Source organism: Vespula pensylvanica, chromosome 5 (genome assembly GCF_014466175.1).
Source record: "Vespula pensylvanica isolate Volc-1 chromosome 5, ASM1446617v1, whole genome shotgun sequence".
Taxonomy (NCBI): Eukaryota; Metazoa; Arthropoda; class Insecta; order Hymenoptera; family Vespidae; genus Vespula; species Vespula pensylvanica.
In genome coordinates, this window is record NC_057689.1 from 6,149,119 (window position 1) to 6,160,116 (window position 10,998).

General features: G+C 37.4%; 1 protein-coding gene across 2 annotated transcripts in view; it reads right to left on the minus strand.

Moving 5' to 3' along the window:
• LOC122629579 (multidrug resistance protein homolog 49-like) overlaps positions 1 to 1,411 on the minus strand; it is a 57,804-nt gene extending 56,393 nt beyond the window's left edge. The window contains exon 1 of one of the 2 annotated variants that reach the window (XM_043813142.1): positions 1,084 to 1,411. The gene's annotated coding sequence lies outside the window, so the exon portion shown is untranslated. The remainder of the gene's footprint in view (positions 1 to 1,083) is intronic. The other variant, XM_043813144.1, reaches the window with a different exon arrangement.
• Between the last annotated feature and the right edge of the window lie 9,587 nt (positions 1,412 to 10,998).

Here is a 10,998-nt window from a genome sequence, read left to right on the forward strand (position 1 = left end):
ACGATGCTTCTCGTACCATTATGCGACGGCTGGATCTAGCTCAACGGGCTTTGAAAGAACCTAAAAGGTACGAAAAAAAGAGGGAAAGAAAGAGAGAGAAAGAAAGAAAGAAAAAAGATGAAAAAAGAGAAAGAGGGATAAAAAGAAAAATGGAAAAAGAGAGAAGAAGAGAAAAAGAAAGATAAAAAGAAAAGAGATTCAAAAAAGAAAAAAATGGAAATTCCTCCAACATACTCGAAAAGCTAAGAACCAAAATAAAATATCCTAATAAAATTCCTATGATAATTACTTCATTATTTAATCATAAATTGAATATTTCCTATTGACGATTGCCTTTACTGCTTTAAGAACAGTATGATTAAATACGTAAACTGAAAATATTACAACGATTAGCGTCGTCCCGTTGTGTTAATATTTTCGCTGCGAAATTTGTCTTTCTAATAAAAAAATAAAGGGAAAAACAAAACGAAAAAAGAAAAGACAAAAAGAGAAGACAGACAAAGTCGTTCGAAACGTTTCTCGATGAGTCTGCGTTTTATACATGCTTTCGTAAAAACATTCGCTAACGATGTCGATAACCAGCGTGTGTACGTATGACAAAAGTTTAAAACGAACAAATGCATCATCGTGTGAATGCAACGAGAAATAAAAGGATAGAAAGAGAAAAAAGGAAGGGAGGAAAGAAGAAAAAGAAAGAGAGAAAAAGAAAAGAGAAGAGAAGAAATAAAACGCAAAGCTGTACGTGTTACAACGCGCACGGAATGTCCGATTCGTAACAAAATCGAATTATAGATAACAAAGAGAAAAGAAGAAAAAAAAAGAAAAACAAAGTTTAATAATTTATAAACTTCGGAGAAGAGATTGTATATACACGTGTATTAGACGACCTTAAAAGGACGTACCGTCCTTGGCGCAAGGAGAAAATTCACAAAGGAAAATAGAAAAGAGAGAAAGAGAGAACGTAGGAAATCCTACGCACGCGCACGCGCATCGAAATCGACTGTCTCTTTTCACATTGAAAGCACGTGATCTCCCACGCGTTTCGTATCGTACGAGTTATCTCACGTGAAAGTATATTGTTACCTTTATCAAAATCAATCGCTTTCCTCCCTTCGGTGAAGATCTGCGATGTCCTCTTTGTAGTCCACTTTGTCTCTTTGGAGTATCTCGAAAATGAACGAAGAATTATGGACGAAGGAAGAAGAACGATTTCTTCTCGGTCTCTGCTTGGCTGCGAGGGTAGAACAAGTTTCTTCTATTTTAATAATACGATCAACTATTGTGTACGGTATATCTACGGCAAGGTATTAATATCGTATCCTTCGAATTCGGTATCGAACGCGATGCTCGAATAAGGCATTGAAAGTACCGACACGTTACCGACAGAAGGCCGCTTTACACTGACCCCCCTTGGAACTCCGGAGTCTCTATGTATACTACACCGACTCTACATTCTCCTACCACGGTTGCCATATTGCCTTCTTCATTGTGTGTACGTCTCATATACGTGTGTGTTGTTGTATATGTGTATACATATCTCTTTCTCATTCTCTCACTATCTCATTCTCTCGTTCGCTTTCTCACTCACTCACTCATTCTAAACAATTCGTTGGTGTGTGTGTGTTATGTATGTGTGTGGATTGTATATGTGTATGTATACGGTCGAGAGCCGGTCGGCTCGGTCTCGTGAAACACGCACTGTTCGCACTTACACTATATTATACTGTATATGGTTCGTGTTATATGTGCATGTGTATGTGCACGTGTTCGTGCTTGTTCCTACATCGCGTGCGGCGAGCCACACGCACACACCTTTGAGCATGCCGACTCAGGAGCGTACTTCGTACCGCAAATATAAAGTCAAGAAGTTATGGTCACTGTGGTTGTTTGATTTTTTCTTTCTCTCTCTCTGTCTCTCTGTCTCCGTCTCTTTTTCTCTGGTTTATTCTTGTTTTTTTCCGGCTTTAATATTAATACTCGCTTATCTATCCGTTTCTATATTTGTTAATTTTGTAATTTTAAAGTATACCTAAGTTTAAAGTTTGAACAGAGAAATGTCCGAATAGATATTAAAATTCGAAATATATACGGCTCTGCAATTTTCTCAATTTAACGAGGAGTTATTTCTTAGGATATATGATTATTATGTAATCGCATCGATAAGACGGACGATAATGAATGGAATTGTACATACTTATTAACGTACATATGTAACTGGACGATAAAAATAAGATTATATGTCTCTTTGACAATGAAATTCGTATATCAATTATTTAATAAACGATTCACAAACACGTAAAGCTTCGAAAGTCCGAGAGAATCGGAAATTCGTGAAATTGGCGGAAACTTTTTCGCATTTCCACGACACGCATTTCGTTAGAGGAAACGTGAACCGGATTAATCCGGAGATAAGCGGTAACCCAACGGATATCGAGTATGCGAGCCATTGTCATCCCGCTATCTCTCGCCTACCGTTGTCCAATTATCATTGTCCACGGTGTGTTAAAAGGGACGCTGAGAGAGATTAATACTCTCGGAGGTAATTTCGTCACAGTCGACTTAATACTTGACCCTACGAAATATCTACGTTCCTGAACTCTCTCTATCTCTCCCTCTCTCTCTCTCTCTTTCTCTCTCTCTTTCTCTATGTCTCTTTCTCTTTCGCTTTCTCTCTCTCTCTCTCCGTATCTCTATCTATCTATCTATCTTTCTCTTTCTCTGTCTCTTAAATACACACGCATATAATGATTATCGCGTGCCATTAAAATTATATTTCAATGTTATCGAGAGACGAAGAATGTAACTAGTTCCTTTTAATTCGATCGATTTTCCTTGAGAAATGACTTCATTTACAAAGTCGTTTTGATAAACGATTCGCGATGATTAAGCCAGTAAACCGCACTTATGTAAAATTCGTTAATAGTACCGTCTTTTAGTTACGTAAAGTTAATCCGTGAATCCGCCTTTCAGTCATTATATATAATAAATACGTTGCGTCTTGTAATCACGAATGTCGTATTAACTCGACGTTATTTTTATGAGATAGAAATGAGCACGTCCTCTTGATTCATTTCCCAAGGATCTCACGTCAATTCGAATCTATAAATCTCGATCGTATCTCATCGATTCTCTTTTGCTTCGTTAACTCGGAAAGAGAAAAACTTGAACTATCGTACCGTCGATAAAAAAAGAGAGAAAGAAAGAGAGAAAAAAGGAAAATTAAACTAGTATTTATCTTCGGAAGTATCATTGCGGTATAGCAATCATGCGTCATGGTGTATGGATATCTTTTCGCAGATACGGCTTACGGATACGTAGATAAGCGGTTGGTAACACTCGATGACATATGGTACGCATGTGTCAGACCTTGTATTCGTAGAACGTTTGAATTCAACTAAGTGTACAAAAGAAAATGAGACTAGAGAAATTCGAGTCGGAATACAAGGAAAAATGAGAAAAATAAAATAAAATAAAATAAAATAAAATAAAGGGAGAACAATGAGTATCACCGTAAACCAATGTAAATTCCAAAGTATTACGTTTGATCCCTGAGAAAGGATAAACGAAAAAAAGAGAAAAGAAAAAGTAAGGGAAAAAAGAGTCTATGGAGAAAAGCTCTTTTCAATTTCCCAAATCACAGCGTAATCCAGCGGAAGTTTTCGATCTTTTCCTCCTTCGCGTAGGTAAGTACACGAGAGGATCTCTCTCTCTCTCTCTCTTTCTTTCATGAAGGACTTCTCGTCGTCCTGCGTCGCAAGGATCTTCCCCCTTAGCACTCGCGTAATTTGCATACGATTAATCTTGATCAGAGGCACCCTCGTCTGAGTCTCGTCTCCTTCGTGATCCGAAGGAAAGCAGGTTAAATGGCGAACACCTACCGAGCCCATGATGGATCGTTATGTCTACGGAAGCGGAGGTTCCCGTCGGAGCCAGAACTACGATGGCGAATCGATCTAATTAGACGTACCTCCATCGATTTCTATCTACCTACCTACACCTTCATCCTTCTCGCCCTACACCTATCACCGTACTTATACACCTACGTACCTCCAAAACCGGCGCCATTACCATCAGACGCGCGCATTCGAGAAATTTATGCGAGAATCCATCGTATCCCTTGTTTCTCGAGTAAAATAGAATTAGATTCTGTGCGGTGCGTTCTATTACCAATGAAAATAAATAGACCCTTCGGCAAGGGAAAAAAATTCTTTTCTCGCGTGAGATTATTTTCTCGGCCTTTACCCATTCTCTTCTTCGGCTCTTGTCTCCTCCTCCCTTCACTCCCTCCGACCCATTCACCCTCCTATTCCATCTCTTTCCCTCTTACGAGGAGAGCAAATTTTTCCTACACAAATCCAATAACGTATATATTATGGTAATCGAGTTAGCATTCAACGCTATAATATTATTCAAGCGAAGCAATCAACTCAAAGACCGGTAGTCGTCCGGAGCTAAACCGAGAGGCGCGCGTGACTGGAAAACCAGATCCTGGCGGGAATTTCGAAATTTCCATTATTAACGACGAACGCGGGCGGTCGCGCGTCGTTCATGATTTTCCCCCTATGAGATCGTATAGTGAATAGGAGGAGCGAATTCGGCGAGACCGGACGGAATTTGTTCGGCCACTTTTTTCCTTTCTCTTTTCTCTTTTCTCTTTTCTTTCCTTTTTATCCTTTATCAGCACGAGGCGAATGGGGATAGGGGGTGAAACGGAAGAGAGACCGATTTAAAAACGCAACCTTTACGTTCTCGAAGAGAAAATTCGAATTCAAGGCCGTTTTTAATCCATTCCTCGTATGAATCTTTCATACCATATCAATTCACAAAGTTTAGATCGTCTTATCATCGTATAATAGGATATTTTACGTGAGAGAGAAAAGGTGCCGAAATAAATTCGACCGGTTTCAATTTCCGATGGTAATACCAAGTCGGTGCACCGTCTTTCCGTATATAACGGGCATATAACGCGAAATGCCGCGTTTATTCTCGTTTCGTTCGGTATGAATTATTCCGACGGTCGAACGATTTTACCGCCATAATTTTCATTTAACTCTGGCAGCCAGAGTATACGAACATATTACGTATTTATGTGTTACGTACATACGTGCATACGTAACACCTTTTGTTTTCATTTTTCCTAGCACGATTCGATTTAACGAGTTCGAAGTTTCGAACGAAAACACGAGGAATAAATTTAAATAAAAATAAAAAAACAAAAAAGAAATAAAAAAAATAGAAAAAAAAAAAGATATATCGGTTCGAACGAGTTCGAAGAATTATCGAACTTTTATCTCTTTCTTGCTCGTTAACTTTCCGAGAGATTTTCACGAACGTTAGAATCATTCGTTCTGTTTTCAACGATTTACCCATTAATAAAGTCGTTAATGGCTCAGCGTACGTGCTGACCGGCTTTGTTTCGTTTCGTTACTGTCCAATTTAAGCTGGGATAATTTGTCGATAATTAAAACTCAATCCGAACTCACAATTTACCGTATCGCATAAAAGTCCCCATTGAATAGATTACGTTTTATCTGCATAATTAATAATATTATTAATAACAAGGGATCTTTAAAACGGCATTTATCCGTAACAAACGAGTCACTCGGACGAGAATAATCCGATATGTGATCTGTGATGTATAAGAGAAAAAGAAAAGGATAATAAAAAATAGAAAGGAAAGAAACTCGAATAAGAAACTCGATAAAAGACTTCAAGGAAAGCTTGCGTGTTCGCCTTCGAAGAAAATCCCAGTGCAATGTGCTCGATGCATTATTCGATAATTCCTTACTTGATATATATCAGACATCTCAAGTTTCGAAAATCAATGTACTATCACTACTAAACGTTCCGAGCGAACAATATCGATTCAATGATGTTCCAATAAATCGAATCGAGAACAGTAACGACGATGCGTGTATGTGTGTATATATATACATACCTATCTGCCTACTTATCTAATTAGATAAAGGATGAAAAGATATCCGGAGCAGAACTTACGCGAAGAAATCGAGAATGACAGAAGAGAAAGAGACAGAAATAGAATAGAGAGAGAAAAGGAGATAGAGCGAGAGAAACTTGGAAAATAAATCGTCTTCATTGTTTTCTCTATCTCTTTATATTTATGCACCAACATACAATTAGCCGAGAAAGCTCGAATAATTTCGCCCTTCTAATTCATGTTAGTGACGTTTATCGTTAACGAGTATGAGCAATAACGGCAAACACGATCGAATAATTAATGATACCAAGATGACATCGATTCAACGGATGGAAGGGTTTGAATCCGTAGCGATTTGTCGTTCGGTTTGCCGTTCGAATCGAAACGCGTCGATTTCCGGACTAAGGATTAAGAGCGATATGTAATTTGACGTTCTCTCGAGTTAATTTCAGATTCGAAACTAAATGAGACAGAGAGATAGAGAGAGAGAGAGAGAGAGAGAGAGAGACAGACAGACAGACAGACAGACAGAGAGAGATAGAGAGAAAGAGAAAGAGACAAAGAGAGAGGGAGGAGAGAGAGAGAAACAGAGATAGAGAAGTATCTTGAATTTCCACAAGAAGCCAAGCGCACAACCACGGCCCTCCAAGATTAACCCTCTCGACTTATTCCCTCGGTCCGACTCGCTTTGAAGAGGGAGAGAGAGAGAGAGAGAAAGAGAGAAAGAGGGAGAGAGAGAAGGAAAGACAGTGAGAGAGTAACCCTAGAGGAAGCACTTGAGAGACATAACGCTGATAGAGGATCTGCATTCAAGAGAATAGACTCGTGCCGTGGCTACGAAGCCAAGAAGAGAGAAAGAGAAAGAGAAAGAGAGAGAGAGAGGGAGAGTATCCTGCCTACGTCTACGAGAATGCATCGGAGACATTCTGTGTACATTGTAACGCTGCCAAGCTAAGACCCTCCTACCGAAGGAAATCACGCTGATGCTATGGGAGAACTAAGACCTGCATACATACATACATGCATACATGCATACTTGACTTCCTTTACTATACGATGCTCTCGACGAAGAAAATCCTTCCGTTGCTACATCATTCTAATCGTTACTTAACTATTATGAGTATTAATAAACTATAAAGCGTCATAAATGTTATGATATTAATGGGAACAACGAGATAATATTTCAAAAGCTTACTTAAATCAAACGATGAACGAATTTAATCAAGAATAAATGAGAACATAAACGGATATGATTATTCTTTATCGTGTCCTTTTCCTTAGATACTTTTTTTCTATATTTAAGATTCAAACATCAAATATTTTAAATAGGGCTATATGCATGGCAGTCTTTCCAAGAATTGTTTGAACTTCTAAATCGTTTTATCCTCTATAAAAAAGAAAAAGAAAAAAAGAAGAAAGATAAAAGAAAAAAAAGAAAATGTTTTCTTTTCTTTTTTGTGAATGCAATAAAATACTTGGAGAAAACATACCAATCGAATCCCAAGCTAATCCAGATCGTGACCATGGGTACGATCCGAGTATCAATGGTGTATAATACATCACCGTACATACACAATGCGTTATTCCACATAACCAATACATTTGTCTATACAAATCAGTTCCCCTTCCCCTATTATCCCCTTCCTTGAATTTCCTCCAATCACCCAGATATCCTTCAGAAAACACAACTTCCCTCTTGAAGAATAAACTATCCTACTCGTTGGATACAAAGAAGTCAACTACAAATTCCTTCCGAAAGAAGTCAGTGTTCTTTTCAACGTTCAAACATAAAATGTTCTATCCAAACTCAGTCGAATTCTACCAATATTAATCATTACGATTCGATACATACATATATATATATATATATATATATATATATATATATATATAAGTCTAATTCATCAAACTAAACCTACACGAGCATTCAGTGACCTAATTCGACATATATATTTAATTCTCAACGTATAACATAATATTTATGATGTTTTTAATAAATAAATGTAATTGGAATCCGTAATATTACAATCACTTCGTATCAATCAACCTAAAATCATATCAATCTAATTCATCAATCCAATTAATTAGTTAAGTGAAAATACGGTAATCTAACAATATACTCTATCACGTTGACCAAAAACACAATCATTTACTTTGCTATTATTCACTTTACGAGATGTAGATATTACTTATAGAATTGATTTGCTTATAATTATTGTAATAATGATAAAAGCTTTTATCAAAAAGTTTTATATTTATAACATAAGAACTAAATAGGATTATGTGAGAATATTCAATCTCAAAAAGAACGATAAGGAAAGGATTAAATATCGATCTTTGTTTTTCTTTATGTCATCTAAATTTCTCTTTACGATTAAAACTTCATATACTGTTTAAGTTTTTAATAATAACATGTCAGTGTAATTTCTCTTCTTCTTTACTAAGTTAAGTCGTCTAAACATTTCTAAGGACGTGTTATCCTCGCAAGCATTAAAATTAGCAGGGAAAAGCAAGCGAGCAACCACTGGCACGTAGCTTAAGAATACGTCTCCGAGAGAAGCTTCTCTCTTTCTCTCTCTCTCTCTCTCTCTCTCTCTCTCTCTCTCTCTCTCTCTCTCTCTTTCATTCCTATTCTCTTTAGAAGGCTTCAGGAAGATTCTCAATGCTCTGACATACCGGGGTACAAGGATATGCAGGTATATGAGCCAACATCGTATTCTCTTCTCTTTCTAAGCCTCTACGAGAATGTGCACGCTCAGTCAAGGAAAGTAAGTCGTCGTCATCGTTCTCGTGGTGCGCATCTGCAAATGACAACAGTTGTTCTCAAGTTTCGGAAGGAATATCCTTTACACGCCGTACTAACCCTCACCACTTTAATATCTTCGGCCTACCAAGAAGAAACAACTCAGACGGAAGAATCACGGTAAGAATCTTATTTCGTATTACGAGAGAAACGTAATAATCCTGGTTTATTCGATTCGGTAAAATCCTTTAAACGATACATTTCTTTTTTTTTTACTTTTATCTTTTTACATTCAAGAGAAATAAAAATCCTATGCACGATTTAACGCTTCCTTTTTAAAGAGAAAAAAGGAACTGTTATTAACCGTAATTTGATTTTCCTGAGAAGATTAAAGTTGACACGTCTTACAATATCCTATTTTTGCTTTTTCTTATCTATGGTCGTAAAAAATGTAGATACACATAGATAAAAAGATCGATTTCTAAGCAAGCCCGCATACCGTTTTCTTTCACGCTCCATTTCGATCGTTAATTGCAACCCGTTTTTCGTTTCTTCGTCTCAAACCAACGAATGTTCCTGAATTCTAGAAATTCAACGGGGAAATGAAAAGAAGAATTTTCCCGAAACATAGCGCTGTTTATATCTCCAAAGACGATGCTACGAAACGTTCAAGATTTCCGATATACTTTAATCAAAGCGCAAAATGAACTCGTACTATACCGACTCGCATTCTTTCATTCTTTCTCTCTCTCTCTCTCTCTCTCTCTCTCTCTCTCTGTTTCTTCCTTTCTTTCCTTCTTTCTTCCTTTCTTCATTTCTACTTTCATTTCTCTATCTTCCTCATAGTCCGTAAAGCAAGAAACATTCGCATTCGTGGCTACGTAATTAACGTACTTACTCCAAAAAGTAATTAGACGCTCGTGGTGCGTCTCGCTGAGAGGAATTAGTGGTCGAGAAATGCACTATCGTACGGAATGCGCTCGAGCTATAACGAAGTTTTAAATTGGCCGTTTTCAAGTGCTTTTACGTCAGTGAAAGGTGTAAATATAGTTTTAGAAAATCTAAGAGGAATGAACGATGGAATATAGGAGTCAATAGCCAATCGTAAATTACTGACGTCATTATGATCAGCGAATAAACATCGAGAATCGATAGATCGTTCTAATACATAAACGTATATATATACACGTACGTATGTACACGTAGGTATGTATATAGGTATACTGTACACACATTGTCTCAGCTGAGCGAAGATAATGGAATTGCTTTCGCTTCGTATATGCATACAAGAGAGAGAGGGAGACAGAGGGAGACAGAGAGAAAGAGAGAGAGGATCGATTCTCCAAACGATCGAAATTTCTAGCAGAACGATATGATATCGTCTATTACCTCTTAGCACAACGCTGCAGTTCCTCCATCGTACATCGAAATGTTCGCAAATCCATATACATACCTCCTCTGGCAATTAAGCGAAACCTCTAGAAGATCCTCTTAGTGTTTCTACCAATTATTCTCAAACTTCCTCGTTTTCCGACTTGAAATCAAATACCGACCACGTCGGAAACAAGCCATCTTCGTGAGTTTATGCGGTGCTATTTACGCTTAAACCAAAATTTCGAACAACGATACGGAATATCCTATTTCAGTACGATCCGATCAAATCTCGCATTATAACGTTATTTCATGACACCGATCAAAACTACGATACCGAAGGCTGATAACAGAAATTTGTTCTGAATGATCTTATAGAAATACATATTCAAGAAGGAAATTGGATTTCTCTTCGTGCGATATTATAAAGATCGGATAGAAAATGAAATATAATACTTGTAAATACTTATGCGTGTAGTATTTGTGTAACGATATGCAAACGTACATACATTTATTTACATGTTATGTATTTAAGCGTCGGACAGAGAAAATATGAAGGATCAAAAAAGAAAAGAAAAAAAGATGAAAGAATAAATCCTGTATGCACAAGTGTAAATGAGAGAATGAAGAGCAGAAGATTAATTTAATCCGAACGTTTCGTCGTCCATGGGAGCAGAAAGATCTCTCTTGCGAACATTAATTCGGACTTTATCGGGCATGAGGAACATCTCGTAATGTAATATCGTTGGTTGCTGCGTGTTCTCGACAAATCCACGAATAATCATTATAAATAAAACAAAGGTAACGAGGTGAAAGAGAGAGAAAGAAAGAGAGAGACAGAAGGGAGAAGAGAAAGAGGGATGAAGATGAGAAAAAGGAAGGAATTGTAAGGCTGTAAGAAATAATGAGAAGGAACGAAAAGGTGGGCAGACGAGAAACGTGCGAA